The sequence below is a fragment of the Bubalus bubalis genome, chromosome 10 (genome assembly GCF_019923935.1).
Source record: "Bubalus bubalis isolate 160015118507 breed Murrah chromosome 10, NDDB_SH_1, whole genome shotgun sequence".
NCBI lineage: Eukaryota > Metazoa > Chordata > Mammalia > Artiodactyla > Bovidae > Bubalus > Bubalus bubalis.
Genome location: NC_059166.1, coordinates 49,495,568 through 49,516,600, shown reverse-complemented (window position 1 = coordinate 49,516,600; position 21,033 = coordinate 49,495,568). Strand labels below are relative to the sequence as shown.

The window sequence follows — 21,033 nt, the reverse complement described above, 5'->3', positions numbered from 1 at the left end:
CCATTATTCATGTTTCTAATGATATGTATCTCATTTATTTATCGGTTGATTTCCATACATACAAAATTACTATTGATTGCAGAACAAATTTATGTTAAAGGATCACCAACAGTGAAATTTTAGGGCAACGATTATTTAGTAATGCATTTACAATGGGTAAACTACTGCTAAATTTAATAGTCGAATACTTTTTAATCAAAGGAAGAAGTAGTATAAGTCATTTACCTCATACCACAATCTTAGAAAAAAAAAAAAAAAAGATCTAGATGGGCTTTTGAGTAATTTAATCACGGTTTCATTCTTCAACAATATCAAGCAAAAAAACGCAGTTTAGCATGCCAAAAAAGATCAATGGATCCTGCCTATTGCCCGATCTGACATATTTCCTTTATAAATTCTTTGGTTTTTTACATAGCAAAGTTTCAGAATTCTTTTCCTTTGGGTTAATTTTTCTTTTTTTTTTTTTCTTATTTTCTTATCACATCCTCTTATAAATTTTTTCCTTCCTCCTAGGCTGATTAGATGCCATTCATCTGTGCCTCTGAAGCGTCCAGTGCATTCTGTTAGAACGGATGGCATCATGCTGCACAGCACTACTGTGGTTTTCCAACTTTCCCACAAACATGGAAGCTGTTTGATGACAGAATCCTGTTAAACTCTTCGTCCCTAACACTCCCCACAGGGCCGAGCATGGAGCATATGGGACAAACTCAATAAATATTTGTTGAGTGACTGTAAATAAAGTTAGAGAGACACCAGTAAATGTCCTGTGTATCAAAATCAAGTAAGAGAACTAAAGCCATAATTTTATCTCCACATATTTTGCTATCCTTAAAAAAGCTTCACATATATCACCTAAATCAACTTCTTAAATAGAATAAATACCATACTTAAACAGTTATAGAGTGCCAAATAAATTCCTGAAGTTCATATTAAAATGATACTTCAAAATTTTGCCAATGCATGAAAATGTTAAAGCAGATCTGATTCTCTCATTCCATATTTTTTAAAATGTAAAAGAGACATCACTGTCTAATTAAAGAACTATTGTATATTGCATATATTGAGAAATCAATAAATATTTACTTAGACAAACAAAAAATACTTTGTAGCTACCGGACAGAAGGAAGAGTTAAAGAATCAAACTATGGACAGTAACCTAAAAGTTGAAATGCATACATCATTTCTTAGACATTGCCATTCAAGTCAAATTACCTCTGAGCCTGTACTCTAAATATTCTTGGGAAAGGAAATTTGACTAGTAGTTCTGCAGTTAGGAGAAATGTGGTACTGTGACTGGCAAATCAAAATCAATTGGCTTGTTGTGTATATTTGGTGGAGAGGAGGGATAATTTCCCTAAAGTTCACAGATCAGAGCAAAAACAAAGTAAAATCCAAAACCCAAGTATACCTACTATAGTCATTTACATTCTCAAAGTTTATGTATTTTGTCTTATTTTTTTAAATCTCACAGTAAAAGAAGAAAGCAATTGGTATAAATAGAGTTAACTGTTGGATTGACATTTCAAAGGTAGATTATAGACTGAAGACTTTCACTTATTTTTCAACTAAAATTAGCTAATCTCCAGGAAAGTTAAGTTTCTCTTGTAAGTCTATTGGAAGAATCAAAAAATGGAAGCATTATCGTCTATTTCAACAAACAGAATCTGCTATTATAGAAGATTGGTTACAAAGATGTTTGGAAGGTTGCAAACAAACAAAAAATAATTATTGAGATAACAAAGTATTAATCACTACAGGAAGGTAACAATACTCATTTAGTTGGAGAAACAAAGGGGACATTAGAATCCAGATTCTTGGAGGAGGATGGTCTCCCAGACACAAATTGGAGGCAGGTTCTACCTGGCTGTAGAGCTGACTGAAGCTGGTTCTGGGAGTATCTGAAATAGCAGGGGACTGGAAGGAATGGCTGCAGGGGTGAAGGGAGATTACTGTGCTAGGAGGGCCAATAAACAAAGACACAAGGGAAGATCTGTTGTGTTTTCCTACTATATGTCCCCTCTTATATGTCTCTTTTGATAAAACAAAATTGAAGTCCCAGCTTAATTAAAAAAAAAAAAAAGAGGGGAAGAGGGAAAGACGAGTGTTTCATAGCCAGTACATGTGACATAACATGTTATGAAACTGATTTTTTTTTCTTACTTAATAAGTAAAGGGCAGACTTTATTGGCATATTAATTTGATATTGTCGACTACACATTAATTTGTATAATATGGTTACTGTACATAGAATGCCAGTAATGTTTACATACATTTAATTTTTATTTTGGCTAAAAAGTTATCTAGAGTAGTCTCAATTTTTGATTTGGTAACTGTTTCATAATAAATTTGTGTTTTATTAAATTCTAGTAAATAAAGCATTATAGACTTTGTGGCCTTTTTAAAAATCTTCCATTAAGTCAGGGGATAATATCTGTAGGCCTGCCATGCCAGATATGGCCCATTAGTCAAAGGAAAAAAATAGACAAAAGACCATGGAGTGGATCAGCCCAAATTCATTGTGACCACAAAGAAACAACAAACAGCAAATATCCTATTAGTGACGTGCCTAGAGCTTAATCACTGAGAGTGAAGGATGGCATCTTAATGAATATGTATAAAGGTTGTTCCTAAATTCACATATTTCAAATTAATGGCAGTCAATTACACACAGGCTATTGACTTGTTTCACATATTGCCTTTGAGAAAGCTGCTGCTGCTGCTGCTAAGTCTTTCAGTCGTGTCTGACTCTGTGCGACCCCAGAAATGGCAGCCCACCAGGCTCCACCGTCCCTGGGATTCTCCAGGCAAGAACACTGGAGTGGGTTGCCATTTTGAGAAAGCTAGAATCATACAAATGAAAATGAAGCATATTTATGAAAGATTTGGAGTAGAATACTAATGTAAATCATAGCAAATAATTTATCTTTCTGATAAACGGATCCACGAGCTTTAATCAAAAAACCAACTCTAAAATAGGCACAAATAATGACTAAGTAGATATGGAGGTGTACAAACAGCAAGAGCAAAAATCCTGAGCTCAATAAAATGGGAAGGCATTGGACACAAAATCTTGTCTTTTGACCCCCAGTATAAAATAGATTTTATAAAATAAGGTGACACATTTTCTGAAATCAGTTGTAAAAAATGACTCCCCAAAATACAAGGAACAATGGTAATATTGCTAGAAAAACTACAGATATAAAAAGTTATACAACCTAAATGCAAAACTAACAAATAACCAAATTTTAAAAAAAATGAGCAAAGTCCCTAAAGAACTATTTATTTTTCCGAAGAAGACATACCAATACCCAACAGGTCAGGTACCCCACAGCACCAACCGTCAGACAGATGCAAATCAAAACCACAGAGAGGTATCAATTCGTATTTGTTAGGAAGTCTATTCTAAAAAAGAAAAGAGATAAACACGATGGTAAAAATGTTTAGAAAAGTGAAACTTTGCACACTATTGGTGGAAACATAAGTATAAACATTATGGAAAACTCATAGGGAACTCTGGAGAAGGAAATGGCAACCCACTCCAGTATTCTTGCCTGGAGAATCCCGGGGACGGGGGAGCCTGGTGGGCTGCCTTCTATGGGGTCACACAGAGTTGGACGGGACTGAAGCGACTTAGCAACAGCAGCAGCAGCAGCATAGGGAACTCACCTGAGTTCTGATGAAACTCAGATGAAAACTCATCTGATATGAAAACTCAGATGAAACTCATCTGATAAAAACATTATGGAAAACAGTATGGAAACTCCTAGGGAAGCTAAAAATAAAACTTGCATATGATCTAGAGGTCCCACTTCTGGGTAAATCCAAGGGAGATAAAATCCACTACCTCAAAGAGACATCTGTATTCCCATAATTATTGCAGCACTATTCTGAATAACAAAGCTATGGAAACAAACTAAGTATCCATTGACAGATGAATTGGGAAAGAAAACGTGATGTATACACACACAGTCTCTCTCTCTCTCTCTCTCTCACTCTCACACACATAAACACACATTCACGCAGACAATGGAAAACTACTCAGCTTTAAAAAAAAAAATAAACGTTGCCATTCCAGACAACATGAATGAAACAATTTCAAAATACGTTTTATTTGGTTAAAACTATAGTGTTTTAAATACAGTCATGTGGTGATTGTAAAATCTTTTAAAAATCTTTAAAGTCTTTGATAAAAGGTAAAATTAACATTCTAGAGATCACCATAGTTACCTCATGTCTGCTTTGAGGTATTATCAATTAATGATGCCTTTGTTACTATAAAGCAAAATTTAGCAGTTAAGGTTTAGCAGGGATATACTTTATGAATTCTGATTTTTTAACTCAATTCAGCAAAGTAGATATTTAAATTTGTCCACCACTGAAGGAAAATCTTTGGGGTGTTTTGATTATGAGATGCAAAGTAAGTGGTTAACATTTAAAAGATGACACATACAACTGAATAATCGAGTTATGTTTCCTCAAGTGGTATATAATTTTTCATTGTGGGGATTTTTTACAGTTGTTTTAATGTGTTGTATTTCAGAGGGAGAGAGGGAGGTTTCTTTGGTCTTGGATTGTTTGCTTTTAATGGGCCATAGTGATATCTTTTAAATAATATTATTTAGTATTTTAACTAAATTAATATTATCTTTTTGGTTGGGTTTCCACATAAAATTGGCTTAAAACTCAACATTAAAAAACTAAGGTCATGGCATTCAGTCCCATCACTTAATGGCAAATAGAAGAAAAAAAAATGGTGGTTGCAGCCATGAAAATAAAAAAAAAAAAAAAAGATGCTTTCCCCTTGTAAGTATATCAGTGACAAAGCTAGACACTGTACTAAAAAAGCAGAGACATTACTTTGCTGACAAATGTCCATGTAGTCAAAGTTATGGTTTTGGCAATAGTCATGTATAGATGTGAGAGTTGGACCATAAAGAAGGCTGAGTGCCCAAGAACTGATGCGTTCAAATTGTGGTGCTGGAGAAGATTCCTGAGAGTCCCTTTGACTGCAAGGAGATCAAACCAGTCAATTCTAAAGGAAATTAACCCTGAATATTCATTGGAAGGATTTGATACCGAAGCTGAAGTTCCAAAACCTGATCATCTGATGCGAAGAACTGATTCATTAGAAGAGACCCTGATTCTCAGAAAGATTGAGGGCAGGAGGAGAAGGGGGCAGCAGAGTCTGAGATGACAGCATCACTGACTCAATGGGCATGAATTTGAGGAAACTCCAGGAGATAATGGAGGACAGAGGAGCCCGGCGTGCTGCAGTCCATGGGGCTACAAAAAGCCGAAATGACTTAGTAACTCCAAAATAGCAACTACTACATTTTGTGACGATTATGAATTTGGAAACGATTTCAGCTCATGATATAGTACAATGGTTTCTAATGCTCACCTCACTGTGCCCTGCAAGTATTGACTCTAAGTAGACAGCAGCCCACACAATGGTTCTGGAGACAGAAAGCTGGAAATCGTCTTATCATATTTCCATTTATTGGCAGTATTTTATTCAGAAGCTCATTTACAGTATGCCAACTCAAATCTGGTCCATGACTCTGCCTTTTGTCCCTAGGTACCTAATGACCACATTCCAACCACTAGATTTACCTTTGACACCCTTCATTCAGGGTTCCCGACTGATGACCTCTGTTCTACCTTGATGTCCCCTCTGTTTCCTTACTTGAAAATCTCATTTTTTCTTAAACTTTTGTTAAGTACTTATACTTTTATTATTTTATCTGACATTTATATTTGGTATTTCGAATGGTAGGAATTGGTGACATGCATTCATATCAGCTTGGTCCACGATATGAAAAAAGACTGTATATTGAAGGCATATATGACATAATAGTAGCTATTGTTAATAAAATGGAAACTTTCAAAGATAAAAAGAATGTCCTATTTATTTTGAAGGCCCAGAACAAGCAGCACTTTGACTGCTAATATTTTAGGGTAATAACGGATAGTTTGTTGTTCTGGAGAATAGGAAAATGAAATTAACTGGTCTATACTAATTTGCTATTTAGAAAACATTTCTATAGTTCCTTTTAAAACCAGTGAACAATGTACAATGTTCAATGTACACATATTTTGCATGCCAGAATTTATCAGGGGTTGTCCAAGAGTTTTGGGTATGTAAAAATACAGATATGTGGATCTCATGAAGTTTAAATCATATCAAGGAAGCAGACTCAAGCACACTAGCTATACTACCAGCTATAAGATGACAGAACCTGAAGTACAAAGCTGAAATTAGCAATCAGATTGGGTAGTGGTCAAAAATTCTTTGGGCATAAGCAAGATTTGCCAATTGAAATTTCTAAGCCTTTTTGTGACCCCAGGATTTTTGTGTCTCTTGGATTTTTGTGTCTCTTTAGCCTTCCTTTTCAGAGCTTCCCAGGTGGCACTAGTGGTAAAGAATCTGCCTGCCAATGCAGGAGATACAGGAGATGTGGGTTTGATCCCTAGATTGGGAAGATCCCTTGGAAAAGGAAATGGCAACCTATTCTACTATTCTTTCCTGGAAACTCTCATGTACAGAAGTGCCTGGTGGGCTACAGTCCATGGGGTCACAAAGAGTGTAACACAACTGAGCACATACACATAGCCTTCTCTTTCATAGTAATCACAAAAAATAAGGAAAATGTAAGCATATGGCATAATTCCTTAGACATTAATGGGTATGGAAAGTTGACTGGTAGGAATACAAACACTTAATCAGAGTAGCTAATGTTTTATTGAGTGTTTACTATATGACAGGCAGTTCTCTAGAAATCATATTTTTTAACTACTAGTGCATTTTAAATAAACAATCTATTTTCTGTATTATGCAATGGAATAAATGCAATTGCATCTGTCCTTTTTATCAATATAGATACATCTTTCCATCTATTTTCTTATAAATATGATTACCAAAGTATTTAACTAAAGAAATTTTCATTGAATTTTAATAGATAAAAAGACCCTCAAAATACAGTGGAGATACATGTTAACTTTCTATTAACTTATGGGGATGCTAAAAGCAATTAAGAATTTAAAACATGAAATAGAAAGACTGTCTATTTTATATTGATGGAAATAAAGATATGGAAATTTTGAATCCAAATAAAATCTCAACCTCATTTGAACTCAACCTTTGAAACAAAAAGTAGGCTATGTGTATATTAAGTTTCACAGATTTTGGCTAACAACCATGAAATAGTCTTGTGCTACCCTAACACAGTGAACACAACTGGCATGTATTTAGAGCTCTGATACAATAAATTAAACATTCTACTTGGGTTCAAGAAAAGTACATGCTTGTTAAACTTACTGCCATGAAAGATTTTTATTTTGTTTGTTTTGTTTTATTTTGATTTTTAACTGAACTTAAATATTTTCATTAAGTGATCTGGTTCCAGAGAAGGAAGAGGAAAAATTAATTGTGCCTGGTTGTTGCCTTTTTTTTTTTTTTCAGTAGCCCTTTAATTATGAGTTAATTGACTAAGTTATATAGAAGAATATACAACATACTCCTGATAAAGGAGTATATTGTAATTATACTTGGAAAATGAATCACTGTGAGGATTAAACATTTCTCTTTATTTGTTAAGAAAAGCAACCACAATGATCATCTAGAAAGAAATTCACCTGAGATTCAGGAAAAACTGAATATCAGAGCTAAAATGAAACTTACATTCATTGACCAATGATCTTTTCATTCATCTATAATATTGTGAGTTCAACTATATAAACTGCAAAATATTATCTTTAAAGATTGATTCTTATTACTTCCATAGTGCACTAATGGGAAAATACTAGCATTTAGGAAGAACAGAGGCAATAGGTTCACCCTGACCTTGATGGTTTTGTTTGCTTAGTCCCCTATTAGCTAGAAATGCATGTTTAAGACAGTCAGTCAACTGGAGGAAAGGATCCAGTGAAACATGAAAATCTTGAAATAAAAGGGGTATTATGTAGCCTTATCTTTACTGAAAATCCTACTATAAACAATTGAATTTCACTTACAAATTGTTAGTTTTATTCTTCTTCCTTAGTAGGTCTGTATCCTTTAATATTTCCAGAATAAACAGCAAAATTAATACAAGTTTTATATCTAGTTGTCAGTAGATGCAAAGGAATGACTGAATGATATATATGACAAATACTTAAGTTCAAATAATAGCCTTTGACACAATTTGGGTCATATGAACATGTGATGGTCCTTTCTCTTTTTCCACTATCAATATCTATCCATCCTTTCAAGCCATCCCTCCTTAATTTATCATGACCAGAATGAGAAAATCATGGTTTTTCTCAAGTCAAAGAAATTTGAAAAATCATGAAGCCCAGCATTCTAATTTTATGGCAGAGTAGAGAGTGTACTGGTGGCTTACTAGTGAAGAATCCGCCTGCCAATTCAGGAGATACCAATTTGATTCCTGTGTAGGGAAGATCCCCTGGAGAAGAAAATGGCAACCCACTCCAGTATTCTTGCCTGGGAAATCCCATGGAGAGAGGAGTCTGGTGAGCTACAGCTATGGGGTCAGACATGACTTAGTAAGATAACAACAAGAATGGATTAATATCTATCTTCCTACCTCATGGGGCAGTTTTTATTTTTTTCCCAAAGGATATAAAGTCACTTTCATTAGCTCACTTTTATGTTTTTTTCTCCTCAAAATTCTACAGCAATATCTTGCTGCTGAGGACAAGAGTTCTGGAAGGGTGGAGTCATTTAGAAAATCTAAATGTACAAAAGGTGCAGTCTATCTTTCTTTTGTCTCATAATGACATGAGCTACTATTTCTGGTGGGATTTGTTATGCTTGTGACTGACATCTAGTGACCCTTGTCAATTGGAAAGAAACTGGAACTGCTTATAACCTTAATTTTGATAACTTTAGGACCCTTGCAGATGGGCCATAGATTTATTTCAAACACAATTCCTTATTTAGTTCCTACAAGACAATGATACAATGCTACTACTACTAAGTCGCTTCAGTCGTGTCCGACTCTGTGTGACCCCACAGACGGCAGTCCACCAGGCTCCACCGTCCCTGGGGTTCTCCAGGCAAGAACACTGGAGTGGGTTGCCATTTCCTTCTCCAATGCACAAAAGTGAAAAGTGAAAATGAAGTCACCCAGTGGTGTCCGACTCCTCAAGACCCCATGGACTGTAGCCCACCAGGTTCCTCCGTCCACGGGACTCTCCAGGCCACTGACTTTATTTCCTGAAAGATGGAGGCTGTTTGCTAGTAAAGACTGCGTATAAGATTAGTTATAAAAAATCAAAATTAGTACACCTTTAAGAGTTTCAGAAGTTTCTAATTCTGTGGAGATTCTACTTGCCAAGTAGCATCACACAATACTGTGAGCTATACTTTGAAAACCCAAGTTTTCAAGGAAAAAAAAAAAACTTTTAAAGTGCATAATTAGTATAGTTTTGAATAAGGTACGATTTTTAGTTGCTACTCATTTCACTATGAATCTCTTTGTATTGGCAGCCTGAGCTCATTATTAATTAAAAAAAAAAACATTTTGTCAAATAGGGAAACACAGTTATGATAGTAAAAATACAGTGATTAAAGTTAAAATGATACCATTTTGTATATGGATTGTGCACAAGAATATCACTGTAAAATTCTAAATGAGAAATGAACATAACATGCAACTGCATACTGGAAGGCTACATCATTACCAAAAGGGTGTTGCAACGTTAAGAAATGTTAGGACATAATTAATAATATTAGATGGCCAAATGTCCCCAGTACTCTTTATGAAACTGAGATGTGTTGTGTCAGATGGAAGTTCAGCAGTAAAGGCTTGTGAAAATTTCAGTCCAGCAAGGGTTCCCATGTGATAGTAAGCCCTATAAACTGGGTCAAGCAAATCTACACCTGGAAGCAAACTCACTTTCAGGTAAAAGAAGAAAATTGAACTGGTCAGAATACCCTATCTGGAGCATATGCTGACAGGTGAACCTTATTATCTCTGCTCAGTAACGAAAACAAACACATTACTTTCAAGGAGCATATATATACTAGCAGGATAAGCAGAAAATAAATATCAAAAATAAGTAAAATGTGTTCCTTGCTGGAAGGTACTTAGATAAAAATTAAAAAAAAAAAAATAAGAAGCTGAGAGAAAGAGAATGGGGTGCCAAGGGTAGGGATGGCTAAAGGATGCAGTATTATATTGGGAGGTCATGCTAGGCTTCACGGAAAAAATGACAAAGAGCTTAAATGACATGAGGGAGGGAACAGTATAGAAGGTATTTAGGAGATAAGTGTTCCAGATAAAGGAAACAGAGCATGATGGAAACATTCTTCTAACATTCATTCTAAAAGAAATTTACAAATTCTGTGTGACTGATGTAGGGTGAGTCAGATTGAGAGATATAAGCAACATGGTCAGAGAAAAGAGTCAATTAAATTGGACTTTAAAGACTTATTCTGAGTAAAATGTTACACTATCACAGGGTGTTAAGCAGAGGAGTGACATCTAGTTTACATTTCAAATGGCTTTTCTGGCCACTGTGCTGAGTATAGATTGTGGTAAGCAGGGCATGGGCGTAAAGAGAAAAACCCACCAGGATATAGTTACAATATTCCAGGTGAAATACCATGGTGACTGAAACTAGAGTGGGGTTAATAGATGTTGTGGGAAATGGTTGGATTGAATGTATATTTTGAAGATAGAGCTGGCAGGATTGCTTCACAGACTAAATGTATGGTATAAGAGAAAAAAACATTAAAATGTTAATTAAAAAATTATTATTGTCATTTGTTATTAACTGAGATGTAAAAATTAGTAAGTGCCACAGCATTTCAGGGAAAATCAGGAGTTCTGTTTGAGGGATTTTAAGTTTTTGAAGGTCTATTAGACATCCAAGTAGAGCTGTTAAATAGCCTGTGGAGTGTATAAATAGACCAGAGTTTGGATAGAACTCTGGGCTGTAGATATATAATTTGAGGTTTTCAGCTTATTGATGGTATTTTAAAGATGCAGGACCTAGTGAGATCACTAAGAGAACAAGACTGAGCCCTGAAGTACTCTAGCATTAAGAGAGACCTATACTAGGCGAGTTAGGGACCTGCTTCTTGATTTAGGCAATATGGCATCATAGAAAAAAAAAGGCAGAAGTTGATTTCTAAAACTTGGCACATGTTTTGCTAAACTAGCAGCAGTTCATTAATATTAAGGATATACCTAACTATTGTCTTCTAGCCCCCTTTAATGATGTCATTAATTGCAGTTTCCATTCCTCTTTGTGTGTCTTCAGCAGTGATTAAGGAAGAGTAGTAGAAGCAGTTTTATAGAGAAACATAACACATTTATTCTTCAGTGTTAGTAAAAGTTTGATGGAATCCAAGGAATGTGTTGGAAAGAGTAAGGACAGAGATTCTAGAAGAGTGGTAAGACATAAAATGTTTAAAAACAACTGGTTTAGGTCTATCAGCAAGAATAAACATCCATAATTTGCCCATTATAATAATTTTAGGCATGAATCAAATAATAGCAAAGTATTCACTTGTTGGTTTTGATAGAAAATAATTGCATTTATTATACCTTTTTCGTTGACATGAAAAGTAAACACAATTTCCCCTAATTTAGCACAAACAGTCTTCATGAGGCTTTCATGGAGTCCTTGAAACATTTAAAAACTGTTTAATAAAAATCTAATTCATCTTGCCTAATGCCATTCGATAAAACTGTCATTTGGTAAGGCCATCATTAATTACTCAATTGGCAGAAATAATTATTTTTAGATTTTCTCTTTCTGGCAGCTCAGCAAAAAGAAAGCAAAAATTGCCTCTGCAGAAGAAGCAACTGGAGGTTTCTTTGTAGTCAGCATTTAAAGGTGACTTCTGATCTGTTGGTAAGACACACTCCTCTGGAAAATGAGCATATGGCACTTTCTCCTCACCCTTTGCTTACTTTACAATTCATTCATAGAAAAATTAGAGGCTTCACTACAGCCTAATTTCATCCTGGATGTGTGTTCTTATTTACTTATTTATTTTGTTAAAGAACTACATCAAAAATGACACTAGTGCAATGGGATTTTTACTTTTCCCTTACAGAGCAAAGATGTTGCTGATTATACAGATCTGAAAATGAAAACTCGAGATAACAAATTTAAAGGATCCAGGACTTTAGAAGGGAAGTACACAAGTTGTAAATTGAAATGCCTTAGAATATGCTTCAGGATATGTACGTCTTAAACTTTTGTGTGGGACTGAGTTTCAATTTATAGCTAATTTTCTCTTCTTTTTACCATCAATACTTGACTTGGATAGCATATACTTGCAAATGAAAGCTATAAAGTCACTGGAGCACTGCTGTGTGTCCCCAGTTCAGATGAACTGTCTCCCGATCAACCCACCTTGGTACTTTCACTTACAGAGCTCTAGGTACAAAGACTTCAACAAAAATGCTGGCACCCACATTTTCTGTAGTATGTGAGCAGTCTATACAATTAATTTTTGAAACGTTGTGCTTCTTTCAATGACACTTAAAAATAATTCCCTTAATTCATGTCATAGACCACATTATATCAAATAATGCCAAGTGAGTTTAATATTCACAGCTGCTGTGACATCAAACTTGTAAAATAATGAACAAATAATGCATATGTTTACATCAAAGAGAGGTAATAGTTTAAATAGAAAAAAAAAAAAAGAAGTGGGAGAATTGAGCCATTTCCTGGACCTAGACAGTATCAGATTACCAAAAACAACCTCTGATGAAGCAGTGAGCATAATATTCATATTTTGAACACCAACATCATTTCAGAATAAAATATTATCTAAAGTGTTAAATTAATTTTTCAGGGTTTGTAGATTTAAAAAAACATAGATTTTTAAGATAAAAATTATTAATGTAATAATTTTATACTATTAAGGAAACATAACAAATACAATTTGATAAAATATGGCACAGTGAAACTGCATTACTGAAGTCCTGAAATTAACATCCAGTAACATGGATACACACACAGAGAACTAGGAAACACATGCAAAATCCACCAACAGCAGTCAAGCAAGGAAAGGGCTTCAAATCCATGCCATAAACTTCAGAAACATAAATGTCACAGAAAATTTCACACTATTCTGGAAGGCCTTGTTATTGTTTAGTCACAAAGTCATGTCTAATCCTTACAGCTGGCCAGACTTCTCTGTCCAGGGGATTTACCAGGCAAGGATACTGGAGTGGGTTACTATTTCCTTCTCCAGGGAATCTTAATGCCTGAGGGATTGAACTCATGTCTCCTCCATTACAGGCAGATTCTTTACCATTGAGCCACGTGGGAAGCCCTCTGGAGTACCAAACTCTGTCATCCAAATCCAAAATAGTAGAGGAGAGCAGGATGAATCAAATAAACAAAAAAGAATTGCATAAATTATCATTGATGAATCATGGTTTAGGGAGAGTGAATATGTAGATAGATTGCAGGGGGATTGAAAGAGGAGGTACAGAGGGAAAGGGTGTGAAAAAAAAGGGGGGGAGAGGGAAGAGGGGAAAAGAAGAGGGAAGGAAGAGGGGAGAGGGAGAGAGAGATAGGGAGAGAATATAAATACAGAAGTCCTTTAACATATGATAGAATCTGAAAATCCTAGTAGAGGTAGAAAAAAACCACCATGACTTCAAAATTTCAATGGATCTGTGGCAAAAATCAGAGATGATACAGAACTTGAACATTGCTCTGCTGCTGCTGCTGCTAAGTTGCTTCAGTCGTGTCTGACTCTGTGTGACCCCAGAGACTGCAGCCCACCAGGCTCCTCCATACCTGGGATTCTCCAGGCAAGAACACTGGAGTGGGTTGCTATTTCCTTCCTTCTCCAATGCATGAAAGTGAAAAGTGAAAGTGAAGTCGCTCAGTTGTGTCCGACTCCTAGTGACCCCATGGACTGCAGTCTACCAGGCTCCTCTGTAGAGCCATTGCCTTCTCCGAAGATTGCTCTACCCCTTGGAAATAGGACACGGTCATCTACTAATCAAGTGTAATCTTAGTAGAGGTAGGTTTTTGTTTTTTTTTTTTAAATCCACCAACCCAGAACCAGTAAATATTTCAAGTTTTCTAACACACATTGTTCCCAGCCCTAGTTATATCCATAAGTGCATGAAAATTATGAAAATATATTATGAAAGAAATGAAGCAGAGAAGGGAGGAAGAAGGGAAGGAGAGAGGGAGGAAGGAAATCCAGTAAAAGACAAAGACTCATGTTTGATTATAAACTTCCTGAGAGTACCTTCTACCTTAGAGTAATTTTACAAAGACCTTGTTCAGTAGAATAAGTATTCAAAAGCACATAAAGAAAACAGAGAATGAGATTCTTGAGCTATGGAAACAAACAGAGGAACAAATCGAAACCATCAGTTAGACAAATAAAAGAATTGGAAAAAAAAAAAAAAAACACGGTAAGAAAAGTTGAGGATGAAACACAAATAACTGGCACAGAAGAAAGCCATGAGATTAGTATACTGAATGCAGAGGGAAATAAAAAAGGCAAAGACAGTAAAGCAGTTAGGAAGATAGAAAACACAGGAAGACTATTTCACATTGTAAGTATAAGTGCTGTTGCTACTCTTGAGTATTCAACAAATAGAACAGTAAAAATATATTCACAGAGACAGTAGTAAAAATCTTTCTATGAGATTAAAAACTAATTTTGATATTATCAAATCACACATGTTCTACGAAAAACTGACACAAAGTAGTACACATGTTCTAGTTTAACTATTGAGTTTCAAGAATAATTGCAGAAATTTTCATGCACACAGCAAAATAATAAGAGAATAAAAGAGGGGGAAAATCAAATTTGCCTTAGACTTTCAAAAGTGAGACTTAATATCAGAAAACTAAGCCATATCTATAAAATCCCAAGGAGAAAATATCCAAAAATATAGTCAATTTGTAATCCAGTTCATAGGTAATTTATATTTATAAAAGCAGTAGACAATTATTATGTGGCACAAATTAGCATAGGGGAATCCCTTATAGTCCTATTGAAAAACTACTTGCTGCCCCTACATGCAGCAAACCAGATGATGAGCCAAAGTTTAGAAATCAGGAATGTAGACATGGAAAAACAGATTGAGATATAGCAATGATCCCTCACTCAGCTCAAACTACTGAAGGGTTTATTCCTACAGAAACAAATGCAAGTCTTATAAACATGATAAAAAAAAAAAAAAGAGCATCTTAAAGCAGACAGTGATAGAAGGAAAGAAAAAAACAACATGCAAATGCTGATTTCTGATCCTTTGTAGTGGGGATTCGTTTTGGTAACATAAAATTGAAACTTGGAGGGAAAAACAAACAGCTCCAGCTCTAAATTGTCTATCACAATCACTTCTTTTTAAACTTAAAGGAATATTTTAGGCAGTGCAGTCCTTTTTTTGTTTTTTAAAGAACAGAACATTTATCTGAAACTTCAGTTTCTTTCCAATTCCTTTTTATCCTAGTAATTCAGAAAATATTAAATGTAACATTTTTAATGAAATACACAGATATGACCTCATTGTAAGAAAACAAAATTTGTTGATTTATAAATTATTTAATATGTCAGTATGCATGCTTAAAAAAATGGATGATGCTCTGTTTCATTTACTTTCTTGATGATATGACAGATTTAAAAATTGTTTATATAGATTGTATCGATTAACTAAAAATAAGCACTGTGATTTTATATAAGTACTATAAAATCATTACTCAAAATGAAAAGAGATCTAAATAATATTAATGTCTGTGTAACATGCCTCTGGGGCTTCACTGGTGGCTCAGTGGTAATGAATCTGCCTGCCAATGAAGGACATGGAAGGGAAGATTCTCTGGAGAAGGAAATGGGTACCTACTCCAGTATTCTTGTCTGGGAAATTCCATGGACAGAAGAGCCGTGCTGGCTAGAGTCCATGAGGCCGCAAAGAGCTGGACAGGACTTAGCAATTAAACAACAGCAACATGCCTCCAGGTGGTAAAACTTGTAGACATTGGTCTGGATAAAAGAGATAGAGGACTTTTTTTTTTCCACAGAACTTTTGGGTTCATATATCATGGGGATGTGTTCTTTTACCTTAGTCTTACCTGGTGAAAACGCCTAGTGTTTCCTCCAGGTAGGGCAAAAGTAGTCCATTTCTGGCTTTGGAAGCCATAACCAGGGCCCGTTTGACCCTGTCAAGATTTCCAGAATCTTTGCATCTTACTTCCTGAAAGTCTTCTATATATATTATTTATTATACATATTTAATATCTACAGGGTAGATCAGTAGGAAGGGTCACTCTGATTTATCACTTGGCTTTCTCTAACTAGTACCAGTACTGAAGGGAGTCACTAATAATCTGATAGAAATCAAGAGGACAGGGAATGAAAGCAATATTCATCTTTAAAATATACATACATGGTAAAATAATGATTTTGAGACGGAAAACCGGCAAAGCAGGGGAAATATTCAAATCTCTCTCCTCCTAATGGAAAAATTCGCTGCCTGACAGTGAGCTGTTGTATCTTGTCAGCTCCAGCAGTGACCTTTAGACTTGATGCTGACATCAATACACCACAACGAGCTCTCTGTTAGAAAGCAACACAGACCCATCTGCACTTCAAGAATCTTCAGTGAATATTGCATGAAGTCATTTACCCCATGATCCTTATCTTTTGAATGTCTAGAAATTGTACTTCTAAAAACTTCATAGTAACTACTCTCTAAATATATTTACTTAAACTTTGCTTTTTGTTTTGGTTAGAAGAGTGATTTTTGAAGAGGGCTTTTAAGAGAATTGCCTTCCTAGAGCTCTGTAACAACCTAGAGGGGTAGGACAGGGTGGGTAGTGGGATGGAGGTTCAAGAGGATGGGAACATTTGTATACCTATGGCTGATAGATGTTGATGTTTCGCAGAAACCAACACAATGCTTTAAAGTAATTATCCTTCAATTATAAATAAATAAAATTTAAAGAAGAGAATTGTCTTCCTGGAATCTTATTGGATATTTTCTAAATTCCTGAATTATTGTCTAGAGAGACTCTTTAAAGTAACATTCTCCAAAATAAGTGGACAAAAAGGGTAGCAGAATTCCTGCTTGTGTGTCATTGGCATCTTTGAAATTCTATTCCCATCTTTCATTCCTTAAGCAAAATTATCATTTTGGGGAGCACGTTAGTGTGTGTGCTGGCTGGGCTGGGGGTATGAGGAAAATCAACTAGAATAACAATTCAATTGTAGAACATCTAAGACTCCATGCCTTAATTCTTCCTTCCTTCCTTCCCTCCTTCCTCTATCCTTCCCTTCTCTTTAGTATTTTTTTTTTCTAATTTGCTTTATAAACATTATTGATCACTGTGCCCAGATGTGCTAAAAGCTGGGAATAAAAAGAGAATCAGCATCGTCCATGCTCTTGTTTATCTCTTCCTATTCTGGCTAAGTTTTGCTGAAAGTCAAAGACTATAAGGCTTGGAGTCTGTGATTCTGTTTTTGAGGTAAAGGAACATCTTTCACAAAGGACTAAAAGATACAGATGAAATATATATATTTATGATATTAGCCTTAAGCATCTTTGACTAATATTAGCTATTTCCATCCTTTGAGCACCTACAATATGTTTTGAATATATTGCACTTATTCTCTCCTCTAAACTTTCAACCATGCTCTTCTCCTCTGGAATGTACTTTTCTATCTTTCCGGATAGAAAAATTCTTCACTTTTTTCAACGTGCATCTCAATCAGGAAAACATCTTTCAACTCAGTAGGTCACGTTACATTTTTCCTCAATAGACAGAACATTTATAGATAGTTGACACAATTTAGATGCTAACCTATACTGCATTCTCTGTATGTTAGTTTTAATTCTCCTGGCTATACTGCAATCACTAGGAGAGAAGACCTTCATGTTGTTATAATGCTGAAGAGAATGTAATTCATAGTAGAATTTTGAGAATCACTTATTCATTGAAATATTTGCTAAATATTTAATATTCTAAACACATATATAAAGAGGTGTTGGAAGTAAAGTTTTCACATTTAGAAAGAAAAACAGGACATTCTGTTAAATTTGAATTTCAGATAAAGAATGTATTTTTTTTGCACATATAAGCATGTCCCAAATATTTCATGAAGCACACTTACACTACAGGAAATTATTTGCTGTTTATCTGAAATTCAAATTTAGCCATGCAACCTGCATTTTATCTGGAAAACTTTGTTGGAAGGAAACATTTTTCAAACTTGTGTTAGATGTTTCTGTCAGTAGATTAGAAGCATAGTACATAGATACAGAGGAGAAGGCAATGGCACCCCACTCCAGTACTCTTGCCTGGAGAATCCCATGGACAGAGGAGCCTGGTAGGCTGCAGTCCATGGGGTCGCTGAGGGTCGGATACGACTGAGCTACTTCACTTTCACTTTTCACTATCATGCATTGGAGAAGGAAATGGCAACCCACTCCAGTGCTCTTGCCTGGAGAATCCCAGGGACGGGGGAGCCTGGTGGGCTGCCGTCTATGGGGTCGCACAGAGTCGGACACGACTGAAGTGACTCAGCAGCAGCAGCAACATAGATACAGTCATAATATTCAAAAGACAAACACATAGTTGTGTTTATTTTTTGGAGGGAGGGACTTTTTTTCTTTTGTAACGTGTGTGCATGCCCTCGTGTGTATACATATGTGTGTGCATAAACCTGCAAAATGAGCACTAGGGGCACACGTGCCTGTGAGCAGAGGAAGAGAAAGGGCACTATTTTCAGGTTGTGTGGCACATAGATGGCAATAGGAAGCAATGACTCATTCACAGAGGCACATGAATGCAACCCAGATATAATCAGATACTAAAACATTATTCCTTGAAAACGTTACAATCCATTATTGTAGAAAAGACACATAAGCCTTCCATAAGCTACATTGCATTTTTTTTTAAATCTCTTTCAGATTTACTTCAGTATATTTTCTTTCCTTTAATTATTATTTGACTATTCTGCCAAATCATGGCTAAAAATGCGGGCAATTTTTTTTTTTTATTGCATTTGGACTTTGTCAAAAGTGTTGGGTTCAGGGAAATATTTTCTGCCAAGTTCCTCTATGTTCATGCCAAGTAATTTTCAATTGGTTTATAAACCCATGTGTATTTTAAATGAAATGTATACATACATTTTAGATTCCTTTACCCTTAACTCACCCAGATGGTTCAGAAGACATCCAATAAACCTTTGATTCCTATTATAAGAAATAGATTGCTTAAAGGTTTTGGAAGTCAAGAAGCAAGTCACCTCTTTTACAAAGAGTAAGTGGACCCAAATGTTCTAACTTCATGTGTATGATGATAGTGAGAGCCGCACTCTCTAGAGGCTGGAATGAAGTTTTGCACTGAAATTCACTGAGGTAGATTTAGTGCTTAGCTAAATGCTCAAACCTAATAATGCTACACATTTAGTATCTACATGTCTTGGATCATACTAACTTCATTAACCTAAGTGGTGTGTACATCCTACTATGAGCCTCAAGTGCTTATCGTCAACATATGAAGATATTGAAAATGGTATTACGTTCTTGTTTAACACTGGTTTATTTTAGCATGTGAATCACTTTTATAATGTATTAGAAGTCAGTGATGCAGATGTAACAGGAAAGCAGAAGGAACTACTTAACCCTACTGTGCACACCTGAGCCATTTTTGCAGAGCATTCCATATCTAGAGTAAGATGAAAGATGTGCAATAATAAAACATTTTATTTTTATTAATCATATTCTAGATGTGAAGCATTTTAGGAAAACTCAATTGTACACAGCATGTAACAATTTTCTGTATTTGAATGTACATCAAATTTTAACTGCTATTAATTACTCAGTGGAAACTCATTCTCAGAGTAATCCATCCTTTTCTCCCAGAGCTGGGTCAAATATCTGGGGATGAGGGAACTTATAGTGCCAAGGGCTTTGTGGGAAATACTTTTTTTTTTTTTTTGCATCTAGCATCTGGGAAGAAGGCCAATATCTGCTGTTTGGTCTTCCATCCACAGTTCTCTACTAAGATATTGCTTATTCAGGTCTCCACATTCATTCTGTTCTTGTGAGTTCTATGTTATGTCTACCACCCTGAAGGACATGGAAATCCTGATCCTTCCATGACACCCTAGGGCATAGAAATTTTTCATTCCTGCCCTGCATCCTGAGTTCTTTCTCAATTAATCAGGACATTTGTGTGCTAATATTTCTCTTAATTTTCTTCTTGTTTCTCCCTAGATTGAGAAATGTGTGTGTGTGTGTGTGTGTGTGTGTGTGTGTGTGTGTGTTTGTTTGTGTGTGTTTTTCTTTTTGTGATGATCTCTGCCAGGAAAATAAAATCTAGCTCTCTCTTGATGTTTTATGAGATGCTTTGTCTAAGCCAGCAGATCTCTGCATCTTTGAAGACTAAGATTTTTGTAAAGCAAAGCCAGGAAAAGCACAAACCACCAACTCAACTCAATATTTGAATTAGTCTGAGGGTTGCACAGTTGAGAGAAACAAAGCATTATTCTGAGAAGCAAAATATCTCAACAGTGTTAACCTTCACTTTCAGAAGGAATTCATCCCCACTATTTAGTAATATTTAAAAACTATACAAAGAATGTTTTATCAGTAAAATGGTACAGCAACTATGGACTTAAAAATCTATAAACCCAAGATCATAGAAAAAGGTTTGAATGAATCTTATTCTAAAACATAAAAAATAAATAAATAAAAATATTGCCATAAAATAGAGTCACTTTCAAATTAGCCAAAGACCTAATGCATCCTAGGAAGGGGAGGCTGCTTTGGAAATGGGTGTGGTGGGAAGGGTTCAGTTTGTCATGCTCAAACTTATCCTCCCTAGAATGACTTCTGATTATTCAAGAAGGAAAATAGATTATCTTAATACCTACTAGTAGGTGACACTAGTGGTAAAAACACCCTCCACAGGGGATAAGCTAGTTAGACAGCATCAGCTAATCAATAGACATGAATGTGAGTAAAGTCTTTGAGATAGTGAAGGACAGGGAAGCCTGGTGTGCTGTAATTCATTGGATTGCAA

General features: G+C 35.4%; 1 long non-coding RNA gene across 2 annotated transcripts in view; it reads right to left on the bottom strand.

Annotated features, from left to right (window-relative positions):
* Positions 1 to 267: 267 nt before the first annotated feature.
* The window catches only part of LOC123327701, a 68,752-nt gene continuing 47,986 nt past the window's right edge, over positions 268 to 21,033 (bottom strand). For both annotated transcript variants that reach the window (XR_006542375.2, XR_006542374.2), the window contains 2 exons: positions 3,306 to 3,405; positions 268 to 732 (listed from right to left, as the gene is read on the bottom strand). This is a non-coding gene — a long non-coding RNA (uncharacterized LOC123327701). The remainder of the gene's footprint in view (positions 733 to 3,305; positions 3,406 to 21,033) is intronic.